The sequence below is a fragment of the Pogona vitticeps genome, chromosome 3 (genome assembly GCF_051106095.1).
Source record: "Pogona vitticeps strain Pit_001003342236 chromosome 3, PviZW2.1, whole genome shotgun sequence".
In the NCBI taxonomy this organism is placed as follows: Eukaryota; Metazoa; Chordata; class Lepidosauria; order Squamata; family Agamidae; genus Pogona; species Pogona vitticeps.
The window spans coordinates 155055405-155073319 of NC_135785.1; positions in this window are offsets into that span (position 1 = coordinate 155055405).

Here is a 17915-nt window from a genome sequence, read left to right on the forward strand (position 1 = left end):
TTGGGGATTAGAAAAGTGTGTGGGGGATGTCTTATAAATGGAGGCATCTTATACATGGAAAAATATGGTATATTTCCTGAGATTGCTGTCCAGGTGCTGCAGATTGTGGATGGCCAACTTAAAGGTCCCTGAACTCTCTTTTTCCCCCCATTGTATCCTCTTCTTATGCTTTTAATAAGAGGTGCTCTGAAGCCTCCTGACCTGCTCTGTGTCTAAATAAAGGGCATCTTGATCAGGGCCAACCCACCTTGTATCTGTTAGGACAGTGATTCTTAACCTTTTTGAAAGAAATGCCCCCTTGAGCCATTGAGGAAGTTATCATCGCCCCCTCCCCATGGCGATATCTTATTTATTTATTTATTTATTTATTTATTTATTTATTTATTTATTTATTTATTTATTTATTTATTTATTTGACACTTAAATCCAATGACCCCTGAAAATAAAATTCAATTGCAAGAAAATGAAATGCCTGAAAAAAACCCACTAACATTTAATGATTTAGTTACAAGTGAATTTTAAGATGCAAACAGAAATATAAAAAGGGCATAAAAACAAACCGCAATGCAGGAACTAAAAATTTCAAGATGAAAACTCTGAAATTAAATTAAGATTCGAGGAAAATACAAATTCATGCACACTATAAAAAGGGTTAAAAAGACACAAAGAAAAATTTTACAGAAGGAAAGCAACAAAAATCAAAGCGACACTGTATAAGAACAAAGGAGACAGGAGCGACTGCAATAACTACCCTGGCATCTCTCTTCTCAGCGTTGCTTGCCCGTGTTGTGCTGAAGAGACTCCAGGTCCTTGCAGACAGAGTCTTTCCAGAATCACAGTGTGGATTTCGAGCTAATAGATCCACCACTGACATGGTATTCTCCTGCAGACAGTTGCAGGAGAAATGTAGGGAACAACAACAGCCACTGTTTGTGGCTTTCATAGATCTCACAAAGGCCTTTGATTTGGTTAGCAAGGAGGGCCTTTTTAAAATACTTCCCAAGACTGGATGTCCACCTCGACTCCTTAACATCATCAGGTCCTTTCATGGGGGAATGAATGGCACTGTAGTTTTTGATGGCTCAACATCAGATCCCTTTGACATCGGATTCCAAAATATCTCCTGTATGGAAAATTAGTGCGGCGAAATCGCCCCAGGGGGAGACCACAGCTGTGATACAAGGATACAGTGGTGCCCCGCATAGCGAGGTTAATCCGTTCCGGATTAACCTTCACTATGGGGAAACATCGCTATACGGAACGGGAAAACCCATTGGAACATTAAACGGTGCGCTCGTTATCTGCAAGCGGGATCTGAAGGCCTTAGGAATGGACCTCAACAGACGGGAAACCTTGACATCTGAGTGTTCAGCCTGGAGGCTGGCATTGCGTCACAGCCTCTCCCAATTTGAAGTGACCCTTGTCCAGCAGGCCGAGGCAAAGAGGCAGTCTCAAAAGCAGCAAAATCAGGGAGCTGGACAGGGGACAGACTGTATTTGTCTTCAGTGTGGAAGGGATGGTCACTAGTCTTCATACTGACCAATAATATGTCAGCTGGCATATTATTGCCATTGCTGGCAATAATATGCTAGCAATTGGTTTTGTCACTTCAGCTACAAGTCCTAACAGAATTTTAAGAATCAGAGAATCTTAGAATAATAGAGTATTTGTTTGAAAGGAAAGGAATATTGATTTGGCTGCTGTCTGAACCCTAAATTCAAGATAGCAACCCACTTGGGTCTCAAATTTTTTTTTTTTTGAAAAAGCAGAGCAAAGTTAGAGAGAAATTTTGTAGATAGTAGACTTTGTATTAAGGAAATTGAGAAGCAAATTAGGGTTGTATATTGCCTTATAGAAGTTTTAATTTTTTTTTTTAATTCAAGGAGCATTGTTGGAATAATGCAAAAGTCTGTTGACCAAAGCAACCTTCTACGCAAGAAACTTGTTTAATGTAACATTTTCACATTATCTTTTCAGAAGATTTTGAGAAGAATTTTCAAGTTTTATGCCAATCACTTCACAGTCCTAAGGGTTTTACACTAGTCAGAAAGTAATGAGTAACTACTACTCTTAATTACTTTGGGGGAGGAGGGTTACAACAACATCCATAACAAATTACCTTAAAAACAACTTTCCAAGTACCCAACAGAACAATAAACAACTGAACTGCTGAATAGCTCAGTGAGAGATGGTGCACCACCTCAAACCGACCCATTTCTTTCTGCGCTTGCGTTGCAATGGGCGGGAAGGTGGGCCGAGGGCAGGGGATTGTGAGAATTGTAGTCTAACTTTTTGGAGCACCCCTGCCACCCCCTTCCTGAAGCAAACTGTTATACTCAAGCCACTGACATGCTGTCCTTTTCGCCTTCACTGAACAGATCCTCAGGGTTCAGGGATAAAGAGGAGTGGCTGACTTTCCACAGTGCATTTGCTGGTCTCTCTATGACAGCCCCATAGATTTTGCCCTCAGCGCTCTCAGTTCAGTTTGAGAGCTTTCTCTCCCAGAGGATTGACACATAAAGGCATGTCACACCCATGTACAGAGAAGACAGGGGAAGATCTCAAGTCCGACGTCCCTCAAAGCCAAAGTTGGCCAGGTGAACTTTCTCCCACCCTCCCACACACACGACAGCCAGCCAGCCACAACAGGACAACAAGAAAAGCTGGAAAAGCTGCCAAATTCCCACCCACCCAGGATGACCTGAGCCAGCCCCATCTCTAGAAATCCTGCCATGCCATCCCAAACCAACCCGTTTCTCTCTGCACTTCCCTTGCAACGGGCAGGAAGGTGGGCGGGAAGGCAGGACGGACAAATGGGGCTTGTCTCTCCCTCCTCACCCAGGTGCAAGGCAGCACTTCACCGGGCAAGGACGGGGACCTGAGAGACCCTTTCCTTCCACCCAATCCACACTCGGTGCTCCCCTAAGGGAGGAAGGCGAGACGTGGCAGGCAGAAAGAGCTGGGTTGTCTGGACCCACTGCCAGCACCACGGCTGCAGCCACCTTCACAGGTTTGGCTTGCTCCAGTGCCCCCCTATTGCCCCCTTCTGTTCCACCGCCCCCACACTGCCCCTTTTTGTTCTACCTCCCCCCTGAAAAATGAAAACGCCCCCTGCCCACGTTAAGAACCACTGTGTTAGGAGACATTTTCATCAGCCCCATCCTTATGTACATGATATTATCTCAGTGTTTATTGATCTCTGGGGGATTTTTTAAAAAAGCAAATCATTCCTATAAATTGGGAAAATGCAGATCATATACAGGGCACATAGAGTACTGTGAACCAAGATGGCATCCCAATAGTTAGATGGGACTGTTTCTCCCGCTGCTGGGTTCATTTTCTTTTCTTGTTTTGGTTTTCATTGTATTTATTTTTATTTTATTTCTATTTCAATATACTTTCATTTATTTCATTCTATTTTGCTTTACTTGTTTTGTTTTTTTAACTGCTTAATCTCACTCAATTTCACCCATCTGGGAGAGTCCTAGGGGTCGCTGTGCTGTTCTGGAGGCTGCTCCGGAGGATGAGAGCATACCCAGTGGAGCCTGGCACTGTGGGGAGTAGTGGAACCCACTTGGCGTTGTGAGGGTTGGTGGAGCATGGCACCATGAGGCTCATTTGGAGCCTGGCGCTGTGAGGCTCAGAAGAACCTGACTTCATAAAGCTCGGTGTGCCCGGTGCTGAGAGGCTTAGTAGAACCTCGGAGTTTGAGAGGCTCATCAGCGCCCAGTGTTGTAAGGCTCTGCCAGCTGTGTGTTACTGGCCCCAAGCAGCATTGGCAATGGTGGAGGCAGAGTGAGTTGAGACAGCAGTGCTGTCATTATCCCCTTAATAGTCGCTGGGATGTTTTTCCTCTGTGAGTTCCATCATTGACATTAGCCATAGAAGCCATTCTTCCTCACCTCTTCACCTGGTATGCTTTGTGGAGGTTTCTCATCTAACCTTCCACTGTGGAGAATGGCAACAATGGCGCCTGTTTACTATAAACTCTCCTGTTACCAATATTGTCCACTGCCAGTCTATTGATCCTATTGGATTCCAGGTGCCATGCGTCAGATTCCAACTGATCTGGCTGGTGCTCCTGTTGAGGCCCTAGTGGATGGCTGGTATGCTGTGTCAAGGCTGTGGACATGATCACTCCTAAACGCCCTCTCCACTACAGAGCCTGACCAGCGCCTTGGTTTAACCAGCAGTTGTGGTCTATGAAGTGGAACAGGAGAAGGCTAGAAAGCATTTGGAGGTGGAACCTGGTGGAAAACAACTTAAAAGCTGTCAAGGTTGTGTCTAACCTCTACCTTGCCAAGGTGAAGGCTGCCAGAAAACCTTACTTTGCTGCCCAGATAAGCAAAGCATCCAATCAGTAGGCAGAACATTTCTGTATACATATTTCGTGACCAATCTGGAATTTGCCACAGTGCTTGGCCTCCATCTAGCATCTCTTGTGACCAATTTGCACCATTTTTTAAATCAAAAGTGGAGGCCATCCCCTAGAATCTTGCACCCTCTTTGAAAATAGTGGATCGAGCTGAGACATCCAGTGTAGTGACTTGTCCATTGAGAATTACTCAGTTTCAACCTGTGATGTCCATAGAGGTGGACAAGGTCTTTGATTGCTGCCGAGTCACCATCTCTTCCCTGGCCTGGCTAATCAAAGCTGCCAGGCTGGTGATAACTGAATGGGCTATTGAAATAATAAATGGGTCTCTTCTTGAGGGCAAGGTTCCTCTTGCCCTTAAGGAAATGATCATTAGGCCCATTAGGGAAGAAACCGAGCTTGGAGGCGGACAACATTGGTAATTATAGGCCCGTCGCCAATGTTTCTTTCCATAGCAAGTTAGTTGAGAGGGTGGTAGCTGATCAGCTGCAGGCCCTCTTGGATGAAACCGACACCCTTTCAGTGGGTCCATTTCAGTCAGGCTTCATGCCATGGCATGGAAATGGCATTGGTTACCCTGCTAGATGACCTACTTAGTGAGGCTGATGGGCAAAATATCCTTGCTCGTCCTCCTTGATATTTCAGATGCCTTTGATACTGTCAACCACGGTATCCCCTTGGGGAGGCTCTGGTCCTTCTTGGAGGGCTGCCCTCAGAGAGTTTAGCTTGGGGAGAATGTATCAGCCCCGTGATCCGTCAGTTGTGGGGTCCCACAGGGTTCAATCATCTCCCCAATGCTATTTAACATCTATATGAGGCTGCTGGGGGAGGGTCATCCAGGGATGTGGAGCTTCGTGTCACCACAATATGCTGATGACACCCCAATCTACATCTTTTTTCCAACTGTAGTGGATGCCGTTCTGTCCTTTGGGTGCTGCCTGGAGGCCTTCTTAAAATGGATGCTGTTTAATGGACTGGGGTTGAACCCAGAAAAAGACGGAGATCCTGTGGGTCAGGATGTCAGTGGTTCGGGGAACTCTTTTTGGGGGAGATGATTCTCATCAAAAAGAAATCAGTTTGCAATCCAGGGGTCCATCTTGACCTCGTGCTTACCATGGAGACCCAGGTAGTGTCTGTGGTTCAGTCCTCCCACGTACATGTTCAGCGGATAACCCAGCTGCATCCCTATGTAGACGTGGGCTCGCTCACCACACTGGTCCATGCACTCGTCTCAAGAATAGACTACTGTAATGCTCTCTATGTGGGGCTACCTTTGAGACTGATGCGGAAGCTTCAGATGGTCCAGAATACAGCAGCCAGGTAATTAACATATCTCCCCCATCCTGGCAGCCTTACACTGGTTACCTGTCCACTTCCACATTGATGTCAAGATTCAAACCACAGATAATCCTAAACTCCTTTGCTCTTCTTCTTTTTAAATCCATATGATGTTCATGTTTTAATGTGTACTGTAGCCAAGATGGACTTTGAAGTCATATTATTCATCTTGGCCACTACCTGAAAACAATTTACCACATGCTACTCCCTTTTCTTTTCTTCTGGTTTAATCCAGAGTTGCGATCAATGAAGCGAAATAGGAGAAAGCTAGAGTCCATATGGAGGTGGAACCCAATGGAAAATAATCAAATAGCTGTCAGGATCATGAGTAACCTCTACCAATCTAAGGTGAAGGCTGCTAGTCAATCTTACTTCACTATCCGGATAAGCAAAACCTCCAACCAGCAGGTGGAACTTTTCCATATAGTCCACGATCTATCCAGAGTTGGTAATAGTGACCAGCCTTCCACTAGAATCTCACCTGACCAATTTGCAGCCTTTTAAAAATCAAAAGTGGAGGCCATCTGCTGGGAACTTAACCCTATTTGAAAACAGCGGATTGAGCAAAGGCATTCAAGGCTACATCTTGCCCAAAGAGACTTAACTACTTTCAGCCTGTGATGTCAGACATGGTGGACAGAGTGCTTGACCACTGTCGTGCCACCACCTCCTCCCTTGACCCTGGCTAATCAAAGCAGCCAGGCCTATAACATCTGAATGGGCTACAATAATTAATGGGTCCCTCAAGGAGACACTCATTAGGCCCATTAGGAAGAAACAAAGCTTGGCAGTGGACGATATTGGTAATTATAGGCCCGTCGCCAATGTTTCTTTCCTCAGCAAAGTGGTGGAGAGGGTGGTGGCCGATCAGCTGCACACTCTTCTGGATGAAACCAATGACATGGATCCATTCCAGTCGACCTTATGACCATGCCATGGCACAGAAACAGCACTGGTCACCCTGTTTGATGACCTATTGAAGGAGGCCAACAGGGACAAACTGTCTCTGCTGGTCCTCCTGCTATCTCGGCCACCTTTGATACCATCAACCATGGTATTCTCCTGGGGGGGGGGCTCTCTGAGTTGAGAATCGGTGGCCTGGCTCTTGCTTGGCTCCATTCCTTCTTGAGGGACTGTCCCCAGAGAGTGCAGATTGGAGAGAGTTTCTCAGCCCCGTGGAGCCTCAATTGTGGGGTTCCACGGGGCTTGATTATCTCTCCAGTGCTGTTTAACATCTATATGAGGCTGCTGGGAGGGGTCATCAGGGGATGTGGAGCTTCATGTCATCAGTACGCAGATGATAGCTCTGCATCTCCTTTTTTCCCAACAACAGTGGATGCTATTTCATCCCTTGAGTGCTGCCTGGAGGCTGTTCAGCAATGGATGCAGGAGTATCCAGGCAAGACGGAGGTCCTTCAGGTGGGTGTCCCAGATATCAGTGGTCTGGGAAACACTCTCTTTTTTGGGTGGGTGTGAGAGTCTTGCCATCAAGAGTGAGGCTCACATTTTGGGTGTACATCTGGACCCAGTGCTCACAATGGAGATCCAGTGGTGTGTTCCGCATATTTCCACCTTCAGCGGATTGCCCAGTTGCATCCCTATCTTGATGTGGGGGCACTCACCACTTTGGTCCATGCACTCATAGTCTCAAGATTAGACTACTGTAATGCGCTCTACGTGGGGCTACCTTTGAGACTGATGCAGAAACTTCAGATGGTGCAGAATGTGGTGGCCAGATTTCTTACAGGGGTGAAAAGGTACCAACATATCTCCCCCACACTGGCAGCCTTGCGTTGGCTGCCCATTCGTTTCTGCATTGATTTCAAGGTTCTTATGATTATATATAAAGCCCTAAATGGTTTAGGACCTCAATATCTGGCAGAGCGCCTTCTCTCACCCAGTTCTGCCAGAGTCAGTCATTCCTGTCAGGTCGGGCGGCTGAGGGGCCTAATGCCGAGGGAGGTTTTTAAGGAAATATTGAGGAGAAAGGACTTTTCGGCAGTGGCCCCTTGCCTTTGGAACAACTTGCCAGTGGAGATCTGCCTGACTTCCTCTCTGGGTGTTTTCAGGAATAAACTTAAAACCTGGCTATTTGGGCAGGCTTTCCCTCCTGCCATATCTTAGTTTCTTATACTTTCGCCACCTTGGATCTATAATATATGTTTTTTCGGTTTTGTTTTTAAATTTGTAAACCGCCCAGAGTAGACCTTTGGTCTAGATAGTGGGATAGAAATCCAATAAATAAGTAAATAACTAAAATAAATTCTGTCATCTCTTGATTGAGTTTGGTCTCCTTTTTCATGCCTGTCATGACAGAAATGTAAGTCACTAAAGTGAAGTTTCCCATGCAATGGGAAAAAGAAAAAAAACCATAATGTTTTGGCTGAGCAATAGTCCATTTGAGTGCATATTTTAAATACCACTTAAGGAATTGTGGAAGCTGGCTAAAGCAACAGAAGGCACTATCTTTCCATTCGGCTAGACACTTGATGTTAAGGAGTAGTATTTCACTGTCATTGCAATGGAGAAATAAGGGTGCAAAGGGCTGAAAAAACTTTGCTAGTGTCCCCTGGACTGGAAGGAGAACAAACCTATCAATTCTAAAGGAAATCAACCCTGAGTGTTCACTGGAAGGACAGATCCTGAAACTGAGGCTCCAATACTTTGGCCATCTCATGAGAAGAAAAGACTCCTTGGAAAAGACCTTGATGTTGGGAAAATGTGAAGGCAGGAGGAGAAGGGGATGGCAGAGGATGAGATGGATGGACAGTTTCATTGAAGCTACCAACATGAATTTGACCCAACTCCGGGAGGCAGTGGAAGACAGGAGGGCCTGGCGTGCTCTTGTCGATAGGGTCACAAAGAGTTGGACATGACTAAACGACAAAAGATATCTACTGCTTTTATTCAGGCCTAGCACTTTGCTATAACAATGGCCCAAATCACTTCTCTCCACAGGCTGCCTCAGGTTCATGTGAGGCATTTTGGAGAGCTGATGCTGAAACCTTCTGACTTGAATGGAGTCAACATTTTCCACCACCCACCTCTAAGCATGTGTCACGTCTATCACATTTCCTTACTGCTCTTGATGATGGTGATGAGCCAGGACGCCTGGGTTCCAAACTTAGCTGAAGCTCCGTCTGTTGTTATAGAAACTAGTTTTATCATTGTTGCTTCTCCTTTAGTGACATTTTTCTTGGAGTCCTCTTTTTTATATATAAAAAATCTTGATTCCCACTCCACCAGGGAAACAGCATGTTGGTCAAAGACCAAATACATGAGGATCCCCCACTGAGTCACATCAACAATGTATTAAGATTCACCTTCTCAGCACATGACAAATAGTTTCTGACAATGACTTTATTAAGCTAGACATGTTGTCTATGTGTTTGCTCTTATCTTTCATTCTTAAAATTATTTCCTGCTCTTGGGAAGCTTGTCTAGATGTACACAACATTTATTTTATAGAATCTGCTGCAAAAGTGCAAAAAGAGGAACACATTGCACCTAGTGCTATATTTATGCTATAATGCTCTCATTACCCAACAAAGAGATATACAGTACTAGTAATACATTATTTCTTCACTTCATGCATATTATGAATTAACCCCTTTCAATTATTACCCAATTTAATGCTTCTATGGGAGAAAAAGAGAGGTTGATTGGTGTTTGCCTTTTTAAAAAACGCAGCAGCATCATTTCTTAGAATGAAAGCAATAAGAAAAAACTGAAGGCATTGTCTACTTCCTGTCTACTCTGGCTTCACATATGATTTAACATGTGCCAGTACACAGTTGTGACTCTTGCTGCATATTAAATTTTGTGTGACACTTAACCAGTGTTGTATTATAATTTCAAAAAGCTATAATAACACTGCTATTTGATGTCTTTGTTCACTACCTGCATGCTCAGATGATTGAAATTAATTGATATTTCTCATGATATTTGTTGTTACCAAACTTCATAAAATCCTAGTTTGGGATATCTACTGTTGTGGCTTTAAATGCTTGCCTTCTAGCTTCTGTGTGCTTTGCTTTGCTGGAGTGAAGGCAGTTATTAAAAGTATCTAAATATGTTAAGTCTGGTTGGAAATCAAGATGGAGCAATCATAGTGCTCCTCTATTGTATATGGCCTTTCAAAGATGTGTTTCATATGCCCATAATTCACATTATTCAGAATGTCTTAGAGAATAAAACCGGTGAACACAGTAGTGATAAGTGATATTATAGTCACCACCAAATAACTGAAAGACTGCCACATGGTAGATGGTGCAAGTTGGTTTGCTGCTGCTCTTGACAGCAGGGCTCAAACCAGAAGGTTCAATTTACAAGAAAATAAATTCCAATCAAACATTAGGAAGAACTTTCTAATGGTAAGAGTGTTGTTCAACGAATGTGTAAAAATGGAGGTGATGTTTACAGGTCTTATAGCTTGTACAGTGGTGCCTCGACTTACGACCATATTCCATTGCAGAAGATGGACATAACTCGAAATGGTTGTAAGTCGATGCACCATTTCCCATAGGAATGCATTGAAATGCAATTAATCCGTTCTGGCTGAAGAAAAAAAATCACCAAATAAAATCACTGAAAGATTCATTGGAAACATGATTAATCCCTTCCGGCTGAAGGGGGGGGGGGAAGCAATCAAGCATTCAAGACCCATTGGAAATGCACAGAAAATAAATGGAGCAGATCGGAAATGCACAGAGAACAAAGGGGGTGGATCGGAAATGCAAAGAAAACAAAAGAAAAAGCAAGGGAAACATGCAGGGCCAATTGGAAATGGGGAACCCCCCAAAAGCAACCAACTCCCCAAGACTCATTGGAAATGGGGGAAAACACAAACAAACCAATAAACCCCCCAAGACCCATCAGGAATGGGGAAAAAACCCCAAAACACACAAACCCCCCCAAGACACATCACAGCACAGAAACATAACCACCCCAGCTCAAAACCACACTGCAAAAACACCCAGAACAGTTTTTAAAAAGCAGAAAACAGCACCTTATCTTACAAGGCAGCCCGAAGCCTCCCTGCAAACACAAGCATACACTCTCAGAAGCAGAAGGAGGCAGTCCCAAGCCTCTTCCGACACATGCTGTCTAACTGCTGGGGTGAAAGAGCTACAAGGAAGCAGCCTTGTCAGCACCTACAGTTAGCAATTTGAATTCCCTGCCTTTTTTCCTGCCTTTTTCTGTTTGTAAGTGGAAGCTCCAGTCGCAAGTACAAGCAAAATTTTGTGGCCGGAGCTGGTCGTAACTCTAAATGGTCGTAAGTAGGGGCGTTTTTAAGTACTCTTTGTAGTTACAATACATTGGAGCTGCAATATTCTGGTGTTCTGGAACCTGGTGTTAAAATATGCTGGCATTCCAGGGTCCTGGTACAACAGGTCTTTATTTCTCCAAACTTGGCAGAATTTTAGTCGTATCAATGCTGTTAGTGCCATAGTGGCAGCTTGTCAGATTTTAAGTTACAAATGCCTGGAATTACAATAGGTGCGATGATGATTGAGATTTCTATATTTTTTAAAAAATTCTTAGTACTTCAGGCCTCTAGACCTCCAAGTCCTGCAGAAAGAGATTGTTTACTGATTGAGGGGAGGTGGGAACAACAGAAAGAATGATAAATATATGGAGATACCAGAGAGAGAGAGGAATTCAACTCATCATTGCAAGTCGGCTCCATGCTATGCTACACACACCTGATACCAATAACAGTCATCATGGATTTCCATCCATAGACAAAAACTGGCACAAGGCTGGCTAGGCTGAGTGACATCATCATTTAGAATTACATTTTTTGTGTGTTCTTAATATGCTAAGAGGCTACGAAAGTCTTCCAGTTTTCACTGTTCCTTCAGATCTCCAGTCAGCCTGATCTGGATGTTCTTGGCCTGGACTCTGACTGTATCTTTAACCCAGTAAGACCTGGACTTATGAGTAGATTCAAACTGATACTCTGGTAATTGTTCTGCTTGCTCCTTGGACTGAGGAAACATTGATCCCAATGTTTCAGCCTGGCTGAGCTTCAAAGTATCTCTTTGAACCCATGCAGAAACTGCTCCTGTATGGGTTCTAAATTTTAGTTTGTAGATTTTTGCAGCTTGAAAGCAGGCAAAACTAAACAAAGTTCTCAAATACCTTCCATCCTTGCCCTTTCTCTACATCCCTCCTTCTGTGTCCTTGCTCTACTTCTTAAAAGGGAATTCCTGCTATCTGTAGAGCTACTAACAGATGAATGATTAACAGTTATGTTTTATGCATTGTTGCAGTGATTCCAAAGTTTTTCAAGTCCCAAGATGAATTCGGCAGTCCCAGAGTATTCAGGTTAGATTATGGAACCCAGTGTCATGCAGCTAAGTCCAAATGATTATAAGTCACAGAAAGTTTCCTTAAATAGGTGCAGATATATTAGACAGTAATTTATATCAATACCTTTGCTTCCAGAACTGGGCATGCAGCCCTTTTCCTCACTGTATTTACAACAGTTATGAAAACTCTTAAGGAACACTAAGTTTGGTTTAGTTTTGGTTTCAATTCTACAGCCACTAGGAGTAACCTAGCTAGAGGTGATAGGATTGTACATAATAAAATATATTTCCTCATAGACTCTTATAAGAGGAAACTGCTATATTTGGACATTTTCCCTTTTCTACAGGTTTCTGTGTTAAACCCACAATGAATGACTTCTGAGTATTCCATACATTGAAAAACTTGGAAAGGGTTGTCATAAGTCAGAATTAACTAGACAGCACACAATTAGAGATGGGCACAAACCTTGATGCCACTCAAAGGCAGTGTTTCAGGAATTCCTGCCCTACCTCCTTGTCAGAGTGGGCAGCTGCCAGAGGGGGCAGAGGAGGGAAGCATGAGCTGCTCTTGTGACTGGACAATTGCATGAAGAGGAGGAGAAGAGGAGCATGTGCCAGCTGGTGAGTGGGGGAGCCAGCCATGGGGGGGAGAACACATGGCACCTGTGATGCCATGCCAATGAACCAGCATGAACCTCCAAACTTAGGTTTGTGCCCATCTCTACAAGCAATTATTGTGAAAGGAGCTCAGATTGGATGGGGAGGGAGGGAATTAAATCTTAATGATGATGAGGCTTAAACATTTCTCTTGTACCATTTATCCCCAGTATAACTCCTCTCTTGTCCAAAATTATTTATTTATCCTAACTGTATGATGACCTGTTGAAGGAGGCTGACAGGGGTAAAACATCTCTGTTGGTCCTTCTCAGCATCTCGGTGGCTTTTGATACCGTCAACCACGGTATCCTCCTGGGGAGGCTCTCCAGGCTGGGAATTGGTGGCCATGCGCTTGCATGGCTACAGTCCTTCCTCGGGGAGTGTCCTCAGAGAGTACAGTTGGGGAGAGGTTATCGGCCCCATGGACCCTCAGTTGTGGGGTTCTGCAGGGCACAATCATCTCCCCAATGGTATTTAACATCTACATGAGGCCGCTGGGTGGGGTCATCAAGGGATGTGGGACATTGTGTCATCGATATACTGATGACACTTAGCTCTACATCTCCTTTTCACCTACTGCAGGAGATGCCGTTCTGTCCCTCCAGCGCTGCCTGGGGACTGTACTGCAATGGATGCAGAAAAATGGGCTGAGGCTGAACCCGGACAAAATGGAGGTTCTGAGGCTGGGTGCCCCCACTGTTGGTGGCTTGGGTGACTCTGTCATTTGGGGGGGGGTGACCCTTGCCGCAAGGAGTGGGGTTCGCAGCTTGGGGATCCATCTGGACCCATCGCTCACCATGGAAATGCAGGTGGCACCGCCTTTTTCCATCTTTGGTGGATAGCCTAGCTGTGACCCTATCTCGATAGGGGGGCGCTCACTACCTTGGTACATGCACTCGTAATCTCAAGATTAGACTACTGTAATGTGCTCTATGTGGGGCTGCCTTTGAGGTTGACGTGGAAACTCCAAGTGGTGCAGAATGTGGCGGCCAGACTCCTTAGTGGAGTGAGAAAATACCATCATATTTCTCCTATTCTGGCCGCATTGCATTGGCTGCCCATTCAGTTCTGCATTGACTTCAAAGTCTTAATTCTTACTTATAAGGCCCTAAACTTATGAGGCCCGTTTAGGGCCTCAATATTTGGGGGAACGCCTACTCCCACCAAGATCTACCCGTATCACCCAAGCAAGTCAGGAGGTGAGACTCAGGAGCTTGACACCTAGGGAGGCCCGGAAGGAAAAAACAAGAAACTGGGACTTCTCGGCAGTAGCTCCTCACCTCTGGAACAATCTTCCTCTGGAGATATGTGCGGCCCCTACGCTGGGTATCTTTAAAAACCAAATAAAATATGTACAGTGGTGCCTCACTTTACGATTGCCCCGCATTATGACGAATCCGCTTGACAGTCTTTTATGATGAATCCGCTTTAAAATGATGGTCTAAATGGAGGAATTTTGCTTTGCAATGATCAGTTCCCTGCTTCAGGAACCAATTCTTCGCAAAATGACGTTTTTCTGATCAGCTGTTTGAAAATGGCCGCCAGGTAATTAAAATGGCTCCCCGCTGTGTTTAGGGACGGATTCCTCGCTATACAGGCAGCAAAAATGGCCTTCCCTCCAGTCAATATTTGATCTTTTTTCTTTATTTTTTATTTATTTATTTTTTATCCCTTCCCATCTTGTAGAATTTGTCATTTAATGTAATAATTTTTGTGTTATATCTATTTGTTGTTTTTATCTATGTATTTGGAAGCAGCCTAGAGTGGTCACAAGACCAGATAGGCGAGATAATAAATAAATTAGCAAGAATCTTCATCTCCAGTCCTTCTTTAGGTTCAGCCAGTATCTGAACTGCCCCATCCTCCATCCAGTGGTCCTATGCACTTCACTATCCTAGTAACTAGCTAGGCACAGTCTGGTGTCCACTTCTGCATATTGCAGCATTATGTACTATAGATAAAGTTCATGGAACGTGGTTCTCCTCGCAATCTGACCTCAATTCCAAACAGAGGAGCATAAAAGGAAAGCATCTCAAACCACCTGTCAGCTGCAAAACACACTTCACCAGTTTGTCAGGTCATGTGTGTTTATCAAACCTGACAGTAAACCTTCCATTTTCTTCCAGATTTGCATGGATATAAAAAGTACATTTCCCAACAAGCTGTTTAACCACATTGTCTTTTCTCCATAATGTGTAAGGTCAGAATGATGAATTATAGAATGTCTTAAATATGAAATGTTCATCAATGGGAAAAAAGGGTGGGGAAGTGACAATGGGAGAGAATCACACCTAGCTCAAGCCAAGACAAAAATAGATACAGGTAGTCCATAATTGTAGTGTAAAACACTATTAGTGTGGGAGAGACTGAACTGATGCAGTCTTTCATGCTTGATAATTCAAATGTCCAAGGAAACCATGCGTAATCCCATAAAAACTAATTACTCAACAAAGAAAACTAATCTACAAACTCCACGTGTGAAAGGAGCTCCTGCTTTGAAGCTCAAACACAAGGATTATCCTCTTCTAATGACAAACTATCATGTCACTTTCTCCTCTCAGATTAGCAAACTTGACCCCTCAGATTTGTGTGTTTAAACTCTTGTGTGTTTAAACCACACCACCCATCTACCTCCTATATTACCTGTTGGACTTCCAATGAAGTTAGCAAAACTTGTGGCTCATTAGCAAAAGGAAAAGCAGGATAGCAGGTGATGAATTGCCTAAAGAGATGCTTCTTATTCTGTTTGGTGTTTTTCTTTTTTATTAAATATAACAAAATGTATGACTAGAACCTTTGGGTTCATTTTCTTCTTTTTGATCTCAGAGCTGAGAATTGGTTTATTTTTGTAACACTGATATGTACCATGGCGATAAGAAGAACAGCTTCTACATCTTCCTGAGCCTCAGCTATGATGTAGCTCATTACATTAACACAAAGAAAGCAGGAAATAAATTACCAAAGTGTATTCAGGCATGGCTACAAATTTGACAGCACCTACTCTGTAGAAGATCCATCATTCTGGAAAAGTCCTGCATATGGAAGGGACAAGCTTCAATGAAATTAAATTCCTAAAATAGAGGCACTCTGTTTTCTGGGTCTTAATATGAGATGCAAATAATTCTGTCATAAACACAAAGTGTTATTGGATGGAGCAGTTTCCTTTCCTTGGCAATCAGTATCTTTAATTTGCACCTCATAAATGAAGCAAGTTAACAAGCATAAGGAAGCAGTAATTCATGCTTCGGGGCTTATGGAGGTAGCTTGCACATTGCACTAAATCTGTTGACTTAATCTGCATGAGAAAGGATGTGTCTGTGCACACATGCAGGTGCTTGTGTTAACCTCAAAATGTGAACTAAAATTCACAGTTGGTCAATATCACTTTCATGAATTTGCTGCACAGATATTTAACTAAACTCTAAATAAATGTTACGAGTGCCAATAGATACACTGTGTTTCCAAAGTCTGGTATGCCTATGAAAACAACAAGCATGCCAGAATATATCAATCCAAATTATTTTATTTTGTTTTCATGATGAAATAATCTTTTCCAGTAGAGCAACTGCATGGTATGAAATAAGAAGACAAAAATGATCTAGTCACAAAGGCAGAATAACAACTAAAAGCCATGGGCTTCCTCAAGTCTTTTGAAATGTTGGACTGTATACTAAGCCTGTATACAAAGCAGGCTGGATAGCTCGATGGTTTAGGTACCTGGCTATGGAGCCAAGGGTTGGGAGTTCAATTCTCCACTGTGCTTCCTGCAAGTACAACCAGCGTTGAGCAAGTTACAAGTTACTAGGAAGCTCCCAGAAGAAAGAAATGCTAAAGAACTTCTAAGTATTATCTATCTGGAAAACCCTGAAAAGGGTCACCATAGATCAGAAGTGACTTGACATGGCATTTTTATTATATTAAACAGATAAGGATTGTATATGATATATCTTCAGAATATTGATTAATGGCTGATAAAATATTGTGTTGAAATTCATTTGAAAGAAGATGAAGTCAATGCTGCTTAATACAAGCCATTGCACACCTTCTCACATGCTTTTTCATTCTACCTTTGGACTATCTGGAAGATGCACAGAGGTAATTAAGCTCTGGATATGTCTGATTTCAGCTGAATGCTCTACATCCAGTAAAAGTGGGTTGTTGTTTTTTACATGCAAATAGTCTTACCTAATTAGTTATATGAATTCATGATGTCAGCCTGATCCATTCTAAAAATGCATTAGATGGGGCTTTCTAGTATCTAAGTACCTGAGTGTGTTTGTGTGTGTTCTGTGCTGTCAAGTTGGAACCAAGTTATAGCAACCCTATTAAGGATTTCATAGTAAGTAATATATTTAATTAATATAGTAATTGTATTTTTAATGATTATATATGTTTTATATATATTTTATATTGATTTATTTTATGTTGTAAGCTGCCCCGAGTAGACATGGTCTAGAGGGGCAGGGTATAAATTAAATTAAATAAATAAATAAATAAATAAATAAATAAATAAATAAATAAATAAATAAATAAGTAAATAAATTTAAAGAGTGATTTTACCAGTTCCACTCCCTCAGTGAGTTTCCGTGGCCAAGTGGGGATTTGAATCCTGTTCTCCAGAGTCCTAGTCTGGCATTCTATCTACTAGGAATCTGAGGACTCTGTTAATCTTAGAACATCTGGATCTGGAGGCAAATTTTGTTATTGAACATATTTCATTTAACAACTTTTGTACACTATTAATACGAAAAAGCAAAGCAAAAGCAATGTATATGCTGCTCCATGATGCTCAAAACACTCTCTGGGCAGTTTAAAATTTAATTATGCAAGCTACACATTGCCCCTCCAGCAAACTGGGTACTTATTTTACTCATCTTGGAAGGATGGAAGGCAGAGTCAACCTTGAGCTGGTTACCGGAATCTGCTGGGATAGAATCGAGGCTCCTAAGGCATGAAAGTGCAATCCATATAAACACCCAAAGCTTTCTCCATGGTACAGATACAGAGCTGTCCCCACTGGTTCTTGAACTCATTCCTCCATAACTGGGATCAATCACTTGATTTTAATTGATGTACTTGTTGTCAACATTTTCTAGCAGAAATGTATAATATTCCACTAAAATATGAATTCATGATTTTTTTCTAAAGCTGACCATGAGCAGGTTTATGTGCTATTTCATATGTTAAAGAAAGAAAGAATTTTTGGCACACTCTTTTTCTTTATACATGGG